At 37.9% G+C, this 16,848-nt stretch overlaps 1 protein-coding gene across 4 annotated transcripts in view; it reads left to right on the top strand.

The window, feature by feature from the left end:
- Nucleotides 1-62: 62 nt before the first annotated feature.
- The window catches only part of DENND4A (DENN domain containing 4A), a 136,417-nt gene continuing 119,631 nt past the window's right edge, over nt 63-16,848 (top strand). For all 4 annotated transcript variants that reach the window (XM_034994583.1, XM_034994582.1, XM_034994581.1 and 1 more), the window contains exon 1: nt 63-329. The gene's annotated coding sequence lies outside the window, so the exon portion shown is untranslated. The remainder of the gene's footprint in view (nt 330-16,848) is intronic.

The following is a 16,848-nucleotide window of genomic DNA, read 5'->3' as shown; positions in this document are numbered from 1 at the left end:
ATTGGCGCTTGTGGGCAGCGATCCCCGCCCCCGCCCCCTCCGTCACTGCCAAGATGGCACCAGTCGCAGTGGCGGCGGCCGCAGCGGCTGGAGCCAGAGAAGGAGGCGGAGGCAGCGGCTGCTGCGAGGGGAGGGGGAGTCCCGTCTGACTGAGACGGCAGGCCTGGGCGGGCGGGGGTGCCGCGCAGGGCGGAGCGCCGGGCTGGGGATGAGCTAAGCGGGTTCAGAGCGCCGCGGCATTCAGCCCCTCGTGTCCCGCCGCCGTCGGGAGGGGACTGGGCACCACTCTCCAAGCTCGACCCACTGCTCGCGCTGGAGCCAGCGGTGAGGTGAGTGCGGGGGTGGCGGCGCGGACAGCGGTGGCATGTGGAGCTGTCACGGCCCGGGGCGGTGACAGCCGTGGTCGCGGGAGCGGGGTCGGCAGGGCTCGGAGAGGTGGCGCGGGTGGCCGCGACCTCCGCCCGGGGGCTTCTCAGAGCCGGGCGGTCCTCCGCGGGCTCGGTCCGCTCTGGGCTGGCGCGGCGGTGCTGAGAGTAGCGCCCGCACCTCTGTGTCGGACGCGTGGGGGGCTCTGGTGTTTTCTTTCCAGATTTTCTATTCCGGGCTGGTTTGGGGCTCTTGTTGTTGGGAGGTGGGGGTGGGGTGGGGGCGGGGGCGGTGAGAGGGGAGGTCCTGAGCTGGGATTTTGACAAGCCCGTTACGTAAGACGGAGGTGGCCTTCCGGAATCCCACCTGCTCGATATTTTAAACAGGCAGCAGCGGGAGCCTTGCGGGCCCCCAGAGGCCCGATTTTCCTCCCGGGGGTCTGCTTAGCCAACCCCGGCCAGCACGGGTCGGGTTAGCGTGAATTCAAGTTGGTCAGTTGCATTTTGTGTGTGTGTGTGTGTGTGTGTGTCTATTTTTGCGGGCGGGGGGGGGGACGTTCCTGGTCGCCACCATTCCCTTTGAAGTTTATCGCTTTGAGGGAGGGAGGAGAAAAAAGAAAAAAGCTTGTGACCCAAAACTGGGTCGCAGCGACAGCTTTTCATGATCGTGCTTTTAAATGACAGATGTGCTGGAAGATTTTTGTTACTGTTCCAGAGTGCTTTTAATTCAAACGTATGGTTACGCCTGGAGGCTTAGAGAAGGGTTTTTGTCTTACAGGACAGTTATTTGTTGTTTGCAACAGCAGGAAAGGCATCAGTCAACAGGCATGTATTTATTTGAGGAGAAAACGCGTGTCAGCCAGCTAGAGACTCGTGAGGACAGAAATTGTATTACTCCGTGAATATGTTATTCTTTCAAATGCATTGTACGTTAATTAAAATAATAGCCCAAGTGTGTAAGAAGCAATTTTACAAGATTGCAAGCTGTTGTTTGGTGTATATAGTCTCTGTTTTCTGCTTGCCCTAATCTACCTCTTCTCTCCTCTTGGGGGAAGGAGGCGGAGACACCTGTAAACAGCGTAGCCCAGGTTACACTAATCTATTGTAGTACATTTGAGATTATTGTAAAAAGTAGTCTCTGGGGGACCTAAGATTAGGTAATAAGTAAGGACTGTTGGGCAAGTTACTCAGTTTATGTTTAGAGTAGATAGTTCTGGGAATCCAGCTTTTGAAAACTTAAGTACGCAGAATTTCTGAGCTATTTGAACCCTGTTTGAATTTATAATGAAACAAAAGGTTGTATTTGGCTTCTTTTATTGGAACTTTGTTTTATTTTGGCCAGAATTAAACATTTTGGGCAACTTTTACTTCATTTTCACAATTTCCCTTTGAACTGCAGCTCTCAGGAGGAGTCCAGACTAGTATATATTATGCCATCATCATCATTATATATATGTTATATAATTTTCTTTTTCTAAATGATTAAATATAGACTTCACTGTGGAATTTTTAAAGAATGTACTTTTTAGGAAAATTAATTGATCTTGACACCGGCCCAATAGAAATAAGAGTAAATTTTGGTCTGAGTTTTAAATTTATGTACACAAATTTACACTTTTGAAAATCGGTGAAGCGATGTAAATTTTTTGTTTGTGCAAGAGAGCCAGAAGCTGATGCTGATTTGTTCTGAACTTTTCCACATGAATTACCACTGGCTTAAATAGTTATTGATTCTTAAGCTCCTGGAGCTGTTGGCCTATTTATGGCAGCTTGAATAATATTTGGAATAATTGGAAAACTATAAGAAGGAAAGAGTATATGACATTTATTAATTCATTCAAAAATAATAAAAATCATGGCAGAATTGTAAAAAAAACCCTTATTTTTTCATTTGAGTGATAATATTTACACTACCTTTTTGTTTCCAGAATTCTTCTAAACAGTCTACCTACTATGGAAACCTAGATTTAAGCACTGATTCAGATAGAGATGTATATTACAAATCTTGTATCATTCCTATTTAAATTGATGGCTCATTATTCCAAGTAGAAAACAAAAGTGGCTCTAGCAGGAAAATTGACTTGTTATTCTTGTCCTCTCTGATGTCAGAAACTTATCTTGGGGCTTTCCTCTTTCTTACCAGATGTGGAAGATGAGACTGACTGAAGGAAAGTTGATAAAAAAAACTTCCTCTTTGTTTGTTTAATACCCCAGATTAATGATCATTGCTCAGTAGAATTTGTGAGTTGGGGAGAAGTGAAGTGCTCCACGCTTTATTACTGTATATACTAGTTATCACTTTGAATTCTAACACAGCAGTGTAGAACTTTATACATAAAAAGGATTAATTTATATAGTTTGTTACTATAGTAGGGAAAAATTTATAATAGTCAAAATGCCATATAATAGAGGAATAGTGAAACGAATGATAATCCAGTGGTAGATGCAGTTTTTAAGGGTCACATTTTCAGAAATATTTACTGACATGAGAAAGTACAAAATAGTGTTGAGAGAAAAGTCAGAATATAAAGAATATACTTTGTCATTATTTATAACATATCACATATACATGGCAAAATGATTGGCAGGAAATAAATTTTTTTAAAGGTTTTATTTATTTATTTGAGAGAGAGTGAGAGAAAGCATAGCTGGGGGAGAGGCAGATGGAGAGGAAGAGGCAGACTCCCTGCTGAGCAGGGAGCCCAACACGGGGCTCCATCCCAGGACCCTGAGATCATGACCTGAGCTGAAGACAGACGTTCAACCGACTGAGCCACCCAGGCACCTCGGAAATAAATATTTTAATAAGATATTAAAAGGTGTCTGTATGATGGGATTAGAGGTCATTTTTATTTTAGTATTTATACTTTGTTCTATCTTCTGAATAGTATTACTGTAATAATGACAAGAGTGACATTAAAATGTTTTCAAGGGTCATAGGAGAAAATCCTGAAAATCCCACAAAACCACTGCTCCAATAGGGAGACTATTTTATGATTATTAGAAAACTAACTCAAAGTATGGTGCTTATGCAGTACGCAGTAATGGAAGGAGCTAGTAATTTAGGTGAAGGCACTCTTCTGGTTACCAGCACCAACCTGGTAGTGGTTTTACATATGTAGATGATTCTATTAATGCACATTGTTGGGGCGCCTAGGTGGCTCAGTTGGTTAAGCGACTGCCTTGGGCTCAGGTCCTGATCTCAGGGTCCTGGGATCGAGCCCCACATCGGGCTCCCTGCTTGGCGGGAAGCCTGCTTCTCTCTCTCCAACTCCCCCTGCTTGTGTTCCCTCTCTTGCTGTCTTCTCTGTCAGATAAATAAATAAATAAATAAATAAATAAATAAATAAATAAATAATCTAATGCACACAGTTACTCTCAACCTCTTTTCTATTTGGATCTCACACCCAAACTGTTTTATATTGATAGTGCCACCTACTGATGGACTGCTTGACTCAGTCTTTTCCTCTTTACCCCATCAGTCAGTAGATAGCAGTTTTTGAATGTTTGTGAGGTGCCAGGTATTTTGCTAGTCACTGAAGATACAGAGGTAAATGAAACATGATTTCTGTCCTCAAACTCTGGTTGAGAACCCTTTCTTTTTTTCTTGGGCCATCAGTGCATACTGTGTACTTTGCTTTTCCTGTTTCACTGCTCGTGGCCTGGCACCTCAGCCAGTATCTTTTTTGCTGGTGCTTATATCCTCGTTTAACTTTCTGTATGGGAAAATATGTTTTGAGGTCCAAACAACCAATTTACAAATAAAGTTTTAGAACATTACTTGATTGTATGTTGGAGAATCTTATATTCGGAAGAGCTGCTGTTATTGTTATTTTTAAAGTGTGTGATTAATTTCTTGGTGCCTCCTTGTTTCCTTCTTTTAAAAAGCACAAACAAGTAGAAACCAATAGGGAGAAGAGACAAACTATCAAGAAAAAAGGTGGAGAGATATCAAGGGAGTTTTTCTGCTGGTGCTGTACTTTATTTTCACCAAGAATAGTGAGTCATCAAAATGTATAGTAAGAGATACTGTTTCTACTATACTTTTAGTATCTCTTTGGACCCATATAAAAATGCATTTTCCATGTACATACACACATAAACTCACAGGTTAGCTATTTTCATTTCCAAATAAAAGCTGAAATCGGGAGATTGGAAATTTCTTAAATTTATTTTTATTTTTACTTTTATATTTTATAGGTGATACAATTTTGAAAAGCTTTAAAAATACAGAAAATTACAAAAAAGTAGTAAGCACACGTATACTCATACAAATGTTAACATTTTTTCACTTTTGTCTCAGATACATTTTTAATTTAAAAAACTATGTATATCATGGTTATCACACTGAATGCTAAAAGAGCAGGTAGAACTTTATACTGTACTTGAACATTGCTGATCAAGTTAAAGTCCTTTTTGTTCTCCTCAGTTTCATCTTCCCTCCCAGGGGCAATTGTTATGATAAATGTGATGTGTATCCTTCCATTTTACCTTTTAATAAACTTTACATATGAACAATACGTGGCCTTGCTTTCGATGCTTTTGGAGAGCTGTGGGCTTTGGAGCCATATTCCCTTGGTTTAAATCTGGACTCTGCTACTTAATAGTTTTGTGACCTTAGGCAAATTTTTAAGTCTTTCCATGCTTCTATGTCCTCATCTATCAGATAGGGATAATAGATCTGCCTACCTCATAAGGTTGTTGTAGAAAGCAAGTGAGTCTATATAAGGTGCTTAAAACTGTTCCTGCCCGCCCCCCCCTTGTTTTTTAATGTGCTGGCTAATTTAAGCAGCTGTTAATATGATTTTTTCATGGTATACATATTTTGAAACTTTCTAAATTTTTGCCCTCCTCCCCCATCTTTGTTGGCCCTTGTAGGACTGGCTCATTTGTGTTGACTGGTGTGTAATGTTCCATTAAATAGATATACTGCTATTTAGCATTTACTCTATTAATGAATGTTGATTGTTTTTATTTTTTATGTATTATAACAGTGCCTTGTGAACATCCTTGTATTTCCTGAAGCACATACCAGTGTTTCTCCAGATCATAAACCTGATTGTCAAATTGTGGGGTCTTAGGATATAAGCATCTTTCTCTATACAGGATAGTTATTGGATATTGACAAACATTTTCTGTTCCTCCATACCAACAGCTAATGTTGTCAGACTTGATTTTTTCCAATCTGATTGGTGTGAAATGGCATTTCATTTCCCATTTTTATTTCCTTTCATCTTTTCTTATATATGAGCATTTTTGGTTGTCTCTTCAGTGATTTGCCTGTACCTGTCCTTTACTCATTTTCTATTGGGCTGTCTTTTTTTTACTGCTCTTTAGGAGGTTTTTTGCTCTGTTTGTTTTTAAATATATTCAAGATAGTTACAAATGTTAGTGAAGTTTATTTGTTTGTTGGTAAAGTTTGTTTTTATTTGTTTTTTGGTTTCCAAATTTCTTGAACAATGACCATTATGGACCTAAGTTATTGTGAATTTTACACTCTAGTATATTGTTATTAGTGAACTTTCCAATGTACTTTCTTAAAATATGTATCTACATTCTCCTTCTGAAACTATGAGGAGATGTAATGTACTGTAAATATATTTTACCTAAAACTATTTAAACTTTTTGGACTTAAAGAGCCAGGCAGAATTTTTGTTAATATAATTAGTACCACAGTTTTTCTTTAGTCCAAAATACGAGTCCTGCTTGAGAGTTTTCTGCTTCTAAAGTGCTTACCAACTAAGGAGTAAAAATGTACACATATTAAATGACCATAGGCACTTACATGTACAATATTGTAAACTATTCATCAGCGTTGAGATTGTTTTGCACAGTACTAACTGTATTTCTGTTTTTGTCCAACCTACTATACGTGACTTAAAGGACTAAAAGTCTGATTAAGACAATAACTTTCCTATTATTATCATTTTAAATAAACTTAATTTAGAGTAGTTTTATATTTACAGAAAAATTGCAGGAAGTTACCATGTACCCTGCACCCAATTTTCCGTTGTTAATATTTGACATTTCTTTGTTACAACCAAGGAACCAACGTTGGAACATTACTATTAACTAAAGTCCATATTTTACTTGGAATCATTAGTTTTAACTAATGTCCTTTCTGGATTCTAGAATCCCATCCAGAATACCATAGTACGTTTAGTCATCATGTTTCCTTTGGCTCCTCTGGGCTGTACTGGCTTCTAGATTTTCCTTGTTTTAGATAGCCTTGACTGTTTTGAGGAGTTTGGGTCAGATATTTTGTAAAGTGTCCCTCAGTTTGGGTTTGTCTGATATTTTTCTCAGAGTTAGACTGGAGTTTAGGTTTGGGGCAGGATGACCACAGAGGTAAAATTCTAATTATATGATCTCAAGGGTGCATACTATCAATATGACTTATCAATGATATTTTTAACCTCAATCACCTGGTTGAAGCAATGTTTGCCAGGTTTCTCTACTGGAAAGTTTTCCCATATTCTACTTTTTGGAAACAAATCACTAAGTGGAGACTATACTCAGTGGGTGGAGAATTAAGTTCCAACTCCTTAATGGGGAAGTGTCGGCAAAATTATTTGGAATTCTTTTGTAAGGGAGATTTTTCTCTTTCCCTCCATTTATTCATTTATTCAATCCATATGGACTCAAGGATATTCATTTTATAACTTTGGGTTATTATCCTATACTACTTTATTTTGTTCCTTAAATTGTTATATCTCTTTCAGGTTAGTTCCTGTGACCAATAGGACATACGCTATTGTTTTTTGTTTTTTAACACTTCTTTATTTCTGGTACTACAAGGTACTCCAAACTCATCTATGTATTCCCTGCCTCAGTCCTCCAATCAATCATTTCTCCAAGGATCCCTTGGTTTCTAATTATATTAGAAACCAAGATCTGGGCACTAGGTGTGCTCATTGCTGCCGGGATATCATTGCTTCTAGGCCTTCTCAGTGTACAGACCTAGGAAATGTATGCATGCATATTAATCCACATATACAAACATACAACTATTTTTGTATCTATCTGTGTGTATCTATATGAAGCTAAACATGAGTTTATACTGTTAATCTTTGACTCTACTTCAGTACCATCTGGTTCATTCTAGCTATACCCCCTTGCTTATGTGTAACCGCCCTCTCCAAAAGTAAGAAACCCGACTCTCACCATCTGCCATCCATTTATTTGGTCAGTCCTGTCATAAATGTACAACAGAAAAAACTGTACCAACTAGAGCATTTTTATATACAGTTCTTGTGTCTTTAGTCTTAGCATTTCCAGTCAAAGTACCGTTTTCCACAGTCACTTAGGTCAGAACTTTTTAGAACCTTTTTTCCCTTGTCCTCCATATTTAAATTTTACTTTTTATAAATTAGTCTAAGTTACATAGTAATTACATCTTATCAAAAATTTATCCAAATTTATCAAAAAGTTATCAAAACTTCCCTTGCTTAATTATGGAGCCTTAGTTCTATATGGCCTTTTTCCCCCACTTTTGTGGCAAAAAAATAACAATTAAAAAATAAAATAAAATCCAGTCTGTGAAAGTAGTATTTCTTGAGGTTTAGCCAGAACAGTACTCCTTCATTTGGTTGTTAGTTGACATCTTTATGATTTGGACTGAGAGTTTTTATAGCTTCAAATATTTTTTTTTTTTTAAGATTTTATTTATTTGCGAGAGAGAGAATGAGAGACAGAGAGCATGAGAGGGGGGAGGGTCAGAGAGAGAAGCAGACTCCCTGCTGAGCAGGGAGCCCGATGTGGGACTCGATCCCGGGACTCCAGGATCATGACCTGAGCCAAAGGCAGTCGCTTAACCAACTGAGCCACCCAGGCGCCCTATAGCTTCAAATATTTTTAATAGTACATGTTGAGATGTGCCATTTAGTGGGGCATTAAAGATCATTGCAAGTAAACAAATATATACTTGAGTGCTCAGAATGTACCTGTATTCTTACAATAATTTTATATGGATTAATTCATTTAATTCCCTCAAGAAACCTGGGGGGGGGTAAGTACTTTATTATTTTGCCTCTTTTAAAGATGAGGAAATTAAGACACTGAGAGATGAAGCATCTTGTTCAAGGTCACATGGCTAGTCAGTGGCAGAGCTGGTATTTGAATGCAGCCAGTCTGACTGTGGAGCCTGCCTTCTCAATCACTTTGCTATATTACCTCTAATTAAAGAAAAGAGGTTCAAAGAATGGTAAGAGTTATGAAGGAAGTAAAACAGGATGATATGAGAAAATGACTAGAAGAGGGTACTTCCTCGGGAAGTCTTTTCTCAAGAGATGATATTTGACATATGAGAAAGAGTCAGTTATGTGAAGAGCTGAGGAAAGAGGGATCCTTGTGGGACAGCATCTGGTGCAAAGCCTTGCAGTACAAAGGAGTTTAGGATGAGAACAAAAAGGCACCTGGCACAGAAGGCCAAGTGTAGTGAGCAAGGGCAAAAATAGTCCATGACAGGCTCTAGCGCTTATTATATGTGAGGTTCCATGCAATAAGTCATTCAGTAATCAAAATAACCCATTATCTCAATTTTATAGATGAAAATATTGATGGAATACTCTGCATTGGCTGAAATTAACTCTTTTGTCTCCCATTTTTTTCTTTATCCCACTGCAGTCTAATTTCTACTTCCTGAAATAAACAATAACAATAATACTTTGGGCCCTTTTCTCATGAAACTCTGCCCCTTGACTTCCACTATGCTGTCCTCTTGTTTATCCTGCCTGTCCCAGTAGAAGTGTTGCTGTAGGCATTGGCTGATTGCGCTTCTCAGCCTTCACATTTTCCCTAGTAAGTCATAGTACCTTTGTGGTTTAGTTACCAATTACTCACCAAGCTGTTTTCCCAGCATTAGTATCTTTCCAAAGCATCAGATTATCTTAACCAACTGTTTACTTATCTTCACCTCAAACTCCACTGTCCAAACTGAACTTATATACCTGCCTGAAGTTTTGCTTTGATCTGTTGTCTTCTAAAGACATGATAATCTACTATGGACTTCATCATAGCAGGAATTTAGGAGTCATTCATGATTCCTCCCCCTCTTTCTCTCTCATTCCTATCCATTCATTTATTGAATTCTGCTGGCTTTACCTCCTAAATATATTCTGAATCATTTCCTCCCCTAGCATCCCTATTCTAACCACTGTCTTGTTAGGAACTACTTCCTTACTTTGTGGCTGGTTTTCCTATCTTCACTTTCATCTCCCTGAGAGTCACCTTCTCAGAATTGCCAGACGGGTGTGTCTAAAATGCAGTTTGAAGATTTTTCATTGACTCCCCATTATCAGCTGGATAAAGTTGAACTCCTTACCATGTCATTAAGACAACATGATTTGGCCTCTGACTGGTTCTCTAATCTTAACTCTTACAATTTCTGCTTTCCATTTTCCACTCTAGTCATGTGGAACTACTTTTTGAAGATTCCCTGAATGTATAGCTATTTCTGAATTGTTGACCATTGCTTATGTAGTCCTTCTGCTTGGAATAACTTCATTTTTTCCTTCCCTTTTCCTTTTGCCTACCTAACTCTTTTGCATCTTTTTTAAGACTCAGCCTACAGGCACCTGGGTGGCTCAGTTGGCTAAGTGTCTGCCTTCAGCTCAGGTCATGATCTTGGTCCTGGGATCAAGCCCCATGTAGGTCTCCCTACTCAGTGGGGAATCTGCTTCTCCCTCTCCCTCTGTACAAGCTGTCTCTCTCGCTCTCTCAAATAAATAAATGAAATCTTAAAAAAAAAAAAAAAGACAGCCTAAGCATTACTTCCTCCAGAAAGCATTCTCAGACTCAGATTCTTGGCTAGATTATCAAGTCCCTTGTGAAATAATCTATTAGTAACTATGTTATATCTCAGGCACCTAGAAACAGTGCCTGGCACAGCGAAGATACTCAGTAAGAATTTGTTGAGAGAATTATTATAGTGTTGGAAAGGCAGTATAAGGTGGTTGGCTCTGGATCCAGAATGTCTGGGAATGAAACCTGGCTTTACTATTTAACTACCTGTGTTATCTCTCTGTACCTCCGTTTCTTCCCCTTTAAAATGGGAATAGTGAAGTCTTCATAAGATTGTTGTGAAACTTTGTTAATGCAAGTAAGCACTCGGAACAGTGTCTGGCACTTAGTAAATAGTCCATAAATACCTGTTGTTGCTCTTAGAATGTTTTAATTTATGTATCTGTGTCCCCTCACCAACCTGAAATTAGCAAATGAATGAACAAACCAACTAATCCTGGGTTTTAAAATGAAAGATATATTCCAGCCTTTGAGAATGTAATGGCAGGTTGACCATGAGTCTTTCTAGTAGCTCCAACATTTGGTGTTTTGTTACAAATTGAAATTGGCATTAATGATGGTTAGCGTATCTTAATTCTATTTAATTATTTAAATTTCAGCACACTTAAAATTTTTTTTTGAGTTTAGTTGACACACAATGTTACATTAGTTTTGGGTGTACAATAGTGATTTGACTTAACTATATGTTATGCTATGCTCACCACAAGTGTGGCTACCATCTGTTACCATACAATGCTATTATAATATCATTGACTGTATTCCCTGTGCTGTGCCTTATTCCCATGACTTGTTCATTCTATAACTGGAAGCCTGTGTCTCCCTCTCCCCTTCACGCATTTTGGCGATCCCCCCACCCTCTCCCCTCTGGCAACCGTAAGTTTGTTCTGTTTATAGGTCTGATTCTGCTTTTTGTTTATTCATTTATGTTTTTTTAGGCTGCACATATGAGTGAGATCATACGGTATTTGTTTTTCTCAGTCTGACTTATTTCACTTAGCAAAATACCCTGTAGGTCCATCCATGTTGTCCCAAATGGCACAATCTCATCCTTTTTTTTTTTTTCTAATTTAGATTCAATTCAGTTAACATATAGTGTATTATTAGTTTCAAGGGTAGAATTTAGTGATTTATCAGTTGCATGTCACACCCAGTGTTCATTATATCAAGTGCCCTCCTTAATGCCAGTCACCCAGTTACCCCATCCCCCCCATCTCCCCTCCAGCAACCCTCAATTTGTTCCCTATAGTTAAGAGTCTCCAGGGCGCCTGGGTGGCTCAGTCGGTTGAGCGTCTGCCTTCGGCTCAGGTCATGATCCCAGGGTCCTGGGATCGAGTTCTGCATCGGGCTCCCTGCTCTGTGGGGAGCCTGCTTCTCCCTCTCCTCCCCACTTGTGCTCTCTATCTCACTATCTCTGTCTCTCTCTCTCAAATATATAAAATCTAAAAAAAAAAAAAAAATTAAAAAAAAAAGTCTCCTATGGTTTGCCTCCCTCTCTGTTTTTATCTTATTTTTCCTTCCCTTCCCCTATGTTATCTGTTTTGTTTCTTAAATTCCACATATGAGTGAAATCATATGATATTTGTCTTTCTCTGACTTATTTCACTTAGTATAATACCCTCTAGTCCTATCCATATCATTGCCAATCTCATCCTTTTTTATGGCTGCATGATATTCACATATATATATATACCTACACACATATGCCCCATATCTTTCCTTTTCCACTCTTCTATAGATGGACACTTAGGTTTACCATCCTTTTCTTATTAATCATACTGTTTAAACTCTAGCAATGCCCTTTAATGTCTCTTAATTTTCACATAGCCTATACTGTAGCATTTAACCAGCTTTTCCTGTTATGAATTAAGGTGTGAGGGTGGTAGCTCTGCTAAGATTGGGCTTTTTATTAATTTGGGAGAGAAACTGAAGCATGTTGTAGAGAAAGATTGAACAAGGGGGCACAATGGGAAAATTAGAAAGCTTCTCAACTATTTAGCCAAACCTGCACAGTGTCCCTTCTGTATTTGGTTTAAAATAAATTTACAGATGAAGTACTCATAATCAAATGTAATTTCAGTAAACATTCTAGAAGCAATAAAAGTCATTAAAAATTACGAATGCCTCTGCCTTCTTCCATTATTATAAACAATTGAGACTTGTTTACTTCAAATCTTTTTTACGGCAATCAATCACTGTTCAGTTTTTCACAAACTTTCCCTTTTACCCTAAGTTTGCTCTCATTTTTTTCTGAATGCCACAACTGTCTATATAATCTTGGCAAATTTGATAGAAGTGCTGTTTGTTTTGTTTTGTTTGTTTTTATCTCTGAACTTGCTGTTACATTTGTAGATTTTCCCAGTCTTGCTCAATTTTGATTATGTGAAACTGGTCAGTTTTTCTTACAAAAGTATGTTTTGAACCTAGGAATAGTACAAGGTACTGATATTCATTGTTCTTCACTATCCATATGAAACTGTTACTAAAGAAACTAGTTGTGTGGTGGTATTTTTTTTTTTTAAGTCTGAGTTGCCAAAGGAAATTTTTACTAACAAGCTAATGTCAAAGAAACAAGGAAAACCTAATATAACAGTCTTATTTTAAAAGCCAGTGTGCCATGTAATGGTGGTGCTATTGGGAAATGCTTCCTTTTTTTTTTAAAGGGCACTGTCTTCTACCACTAAGTATTTTAGTTGAGGACTCTGAAGTGGTATGTTTTTAAAAGAAATAGGTATACATGGATGGGGAAAACCATATAATGATACTTAGGCTAATTAGGTAGGACTGGCTATTATTACCAGAAAAGATACAACTCTCATCCACTTTGTGGTCAAAATAGTAGTAAGCAGTATCATTTTTTCTTTTAAAAACATGTTTTGGTCTAATAATCTCTAAAATATTCCCTATTCCTCAATCTCTGGGTTTTGTCCTATACTTTGAAATAGAATTTTATTCATACTGACCCACAACTATGCTGAAGTTGGATATATAGGCCGTTGTTTGAACCTCTTATGGTTGATGAATAGTTTTCATTTTCTTAAGCTGAGGAATGCCTGAAGATACCAATGTAACAGCCAGCCATTTTTTAACAAGGCTTTTTTCCCTCCTATGATTAACTGACATTTTTATATTCCTACTTGACCTCTTCTTTTTTGAGGTTTTTAAAATCTTTAAAATCATTTCTTTTTTTGTAACAAATTTGTTTGTTTGTAGCAAATCACATTCAAACTAATGTTAAAAAAAAAAAAAAAGAATTAATGTTAATGGCAAGGATCCTGGGGATTTCACAGTACCTGGAAATAGAAGTGCAGACAGGCTTCATGAGGGGAGGGAAACCGGGGGTTGGAAACTCATCAGCGACTCAGGTGGCTGGTTTCTCACCACCCTGGGACAGCATGATCTCTCTGCTTCTCTCTACTTGTCCACTTCATTTTTCTGTAGCTACATTTTGTTTTTTACCATTGTGCATAACTGAACAAGTCTTCCAACTCCTAAATTCATACATTCACTCATGGTTCTATGACCTTGGATTTTAGGCAGTTTGAGGCAAGTGTTTATGTATGGTCTAATCAGCTATGGCAGATGAAACCAAGGTTTCATGGAACATCGCAGGCCCCATTTTTATGGTGGGGGAGATGCTGGGTATACAACTCTCAGAAGAGAAGTATGTAAGCTAAGGAGATATCTTAAAGGTGGTGATTACAAAGGAATACTAAATAATGTGAAATAAAATTAGCATTTTTTAAATAAAAAGAGCACTCACTCGTTGGCTTTATATAGTAGTTAATGTAACAAAATTATTTCATCCCCAGTCCATAGGTGATTATTTTGAAAGCTGTAAAAATATCTCCCTTTTTCAAATAAAAACCAGTGAGATCTGATTTTTTAGCTTCCGCATACAGAATTTGAAGTTTGAGTCATGCTATTTCATGAACTCAAATAACCTTATATTAATATCATTATGAATACATCATGCCATTCTCTCTTCAGCAAGCACTTGCTGACTGCCTGTTCTCTGCTAGAGACTGCTAAAACAGATATTTACAGAGATAGAGATGTAACATTGCTTACTCTCAAAGAATTTCTAATCTAGTTGTGAAGAGTACATGTTCAAAGAAACGATTATAGTATTAATGTGATAATCATAATAGAGATATGTACAGGATTCTCTTGAGAATAACAGTCTCTCCTGGAGAAAGGGGTTGGGGAAGACTTCAAAAAGCAGGTCTCAAATATTATGCAGAGCCAGGCCATTTTAACAAGGGCATTCTGGCAGAAAGAAATGAATTTGCAAAGGTGGCGTGGAGTTTGATATGACTGAAGTGAATTTTTAGACCAATCAATTTATGAAACTGAAATGAAACTTATTTTTTCATATCTATCCTTCACATGGTAGTGAATACCAGTTTCTTCAAAGGAGGATTACAGATTTTAGAATATTCAAATCATTTTGTTCTATAACTTTGATGTCACTTTTGAGAATGACATGTCACTGATCATTGTTTTCAGCCTCCTTTATCAGATTTTTCTTATAGTGGTTTTGGTTAGTTTGTTAGTTTACTTTTATGGTGATTTTTTTCCTATTCAAGCATAGGTGTCCATACAGTAGATGACTGAAAATACTAGAGCTTATAAAACTAATGAAGATCATAGTTCTTATAAGAAGTAAACAGTGAAAATAATATATATATGCCTAACATAATTTTAAAAGTTAAATCTCTAAAAATGACCTATATCAATACTGAAATTTTGTAATTTCTGAAGGAGCATACACAACATGCATACATACACACACATATGTCCTGTTATGTAAAATATTTTACATCAGTTTTTTTCTCTTTAGAGTTGTACCTACCATTAAGCAAAACTAGTGTAAGCAGTTGGCAGAATGCCCTGTGTGCTTCACTACTCTCATCCGTTGGTTAACACCTTTACTTCTCTTTTCAATTCCTTTATCCACTCATTCATGATTCCTACACCTCCCCCCACCACAACCAACCAAAAACCCCCCCAAAACCCCAGAACTCCCTAGTTGACTGTTCTGAGAAGTGACTGAGGTAGGTGAGAAGGATAGAGCAAAGGAAGGTAGTTGTGGCCAGCTTTGCGGTGGAGACAGTAGTGATGGTGGTGGGTGGGTGTGTCTTTTAGGCATGAGGTTCATTTTCAGATAGCAAGCTCAGTAATGCCACCGTCGTCACAATGACTGTTTCTGATCCCCTTCCACAAACCCTTCAGTCTGCCTTTTGTCATTTTTGTCCTTCAAATACGCTTTTGATACTGTGTTAGGAGGAGGTGATGAGCAGAGAAAAGGTTATATGCCTTTTACTTGTTGCTCCTTCTGTTTGGAATGACCTTCCATCTCTCCTCTATTACCTTGGTCATATTTCTGGATTTAAATGACATCCCTTACTTTTCTGACTCCTCAAGCCTAAACTGTGTGTCTTTCTTGTGCTTTCTGTGATTACTTCTGTTACAGACTTAGCATTTATGGTAATTGCTTGTTTATTTGCCTGCTCTATTAACTCCTGGAAAGTGGGGCCATATCATTTGTCTTTGTGTTCCCAGTGCCTGCTACAGAGCCTGGCACGTGGTAACGTTACCATTCTTGGTTGCAAACAACAGAAATCAACTCTGGTTTGCTGAAGCAAAAGAAGAGGTATTTATTGAAAGTAATATCCTTTAGCTTACAGAAATGACTTGGAAAACTGGAGAACCAGACTCTGAGAACAAATAGGAAACCAACCAGCCAACCTCAGGATTAGACCAAAGTCATAGTCATGCTATAGAATTACCCTTTTCCTGTTTAAGACACCATCGACTACCCCACAGGACCCTGGACGCCATTGCATCACCATTGTGTGCTACATGTTACTGCCCTAAAAATGAATTTTAAACTGTCTTAACAACTTTAGGTCTAGATTAAAATTCTGCATGAAAGCATCTAATTGACCAGTCTATGTGCCTTGTCCCTAAGTAGGAAAGCAACTCTGTGACCTCTTTGGCTTATGTGGTTGATTTTAGGCCCCAGCTTCCTTTGAAGACATATATAGTGGCAGAGTCTGTAAGCAAAGAAGGGGAGTTCAGATGCTAGACTATCAAAAGTAAAACAGACACATGTCTTTTTCAGTAAGCATTCAATAAATATTTATTAGATCAATGAATGAGAGAATCGGAGTCATGATTTCCTGTCTCTAAACATTTACATCATCAAGCATTGAAGTGATTATGGTACCACTTACGTGATTCACAAGAAAATCAATTCCAAGCCATCAAATAAGGAAAAGATAAGCAAAATCAGCAAAGTTCTGTTTTTTAAAATGATACCGCATTGTTAAATTATTTAAATAAAATTATTTGAATTAAATTTAAAGTGTCTTGTGGTTTCCCCTTTTTGTAATACCTGAAGCACCTATTTGTTTGCTTATCTCATCATTTACCACTGGATACAGCTGGGGTTTGAACTTGGCCAAACTAATTCCAGAGCACTTAACTACTGTTTTTATAGTCTTCGTATAGTTATGTTCAGCAATGACTTAATTAAAGCAAAAACAACAGCAAACTGTTATTTTAGAGAGCTCAGTGAGAGGAATGTTTCTGCTTGTGAAAAAGAAGTCTTTATTTCTTTTTTTTTTAAGATTTTATTTATTTATTTATTTATTTATTTATTTATTTATTTATTTATTTA

The sequence above is a fragment of the Mirounga leonina genome, unplaced genomic scaffold (assembly GCF_011800145.1).
Source record: "Mirounga leonina isolate KUSES-001 unplaced genomic scaffold, KU_Mleo_1.0 Mir_91, whole genome shotgun sequence".
NCBI classification, from domain to species: Eukaryota; Metazoa; Chordata; class Mammalia; order Carnivora; family Phocidae; genus Mirounga; species Mirounga leonina.
This window is presented reverse-complemented; position numbering and strand designations above follow the sequence as displayed.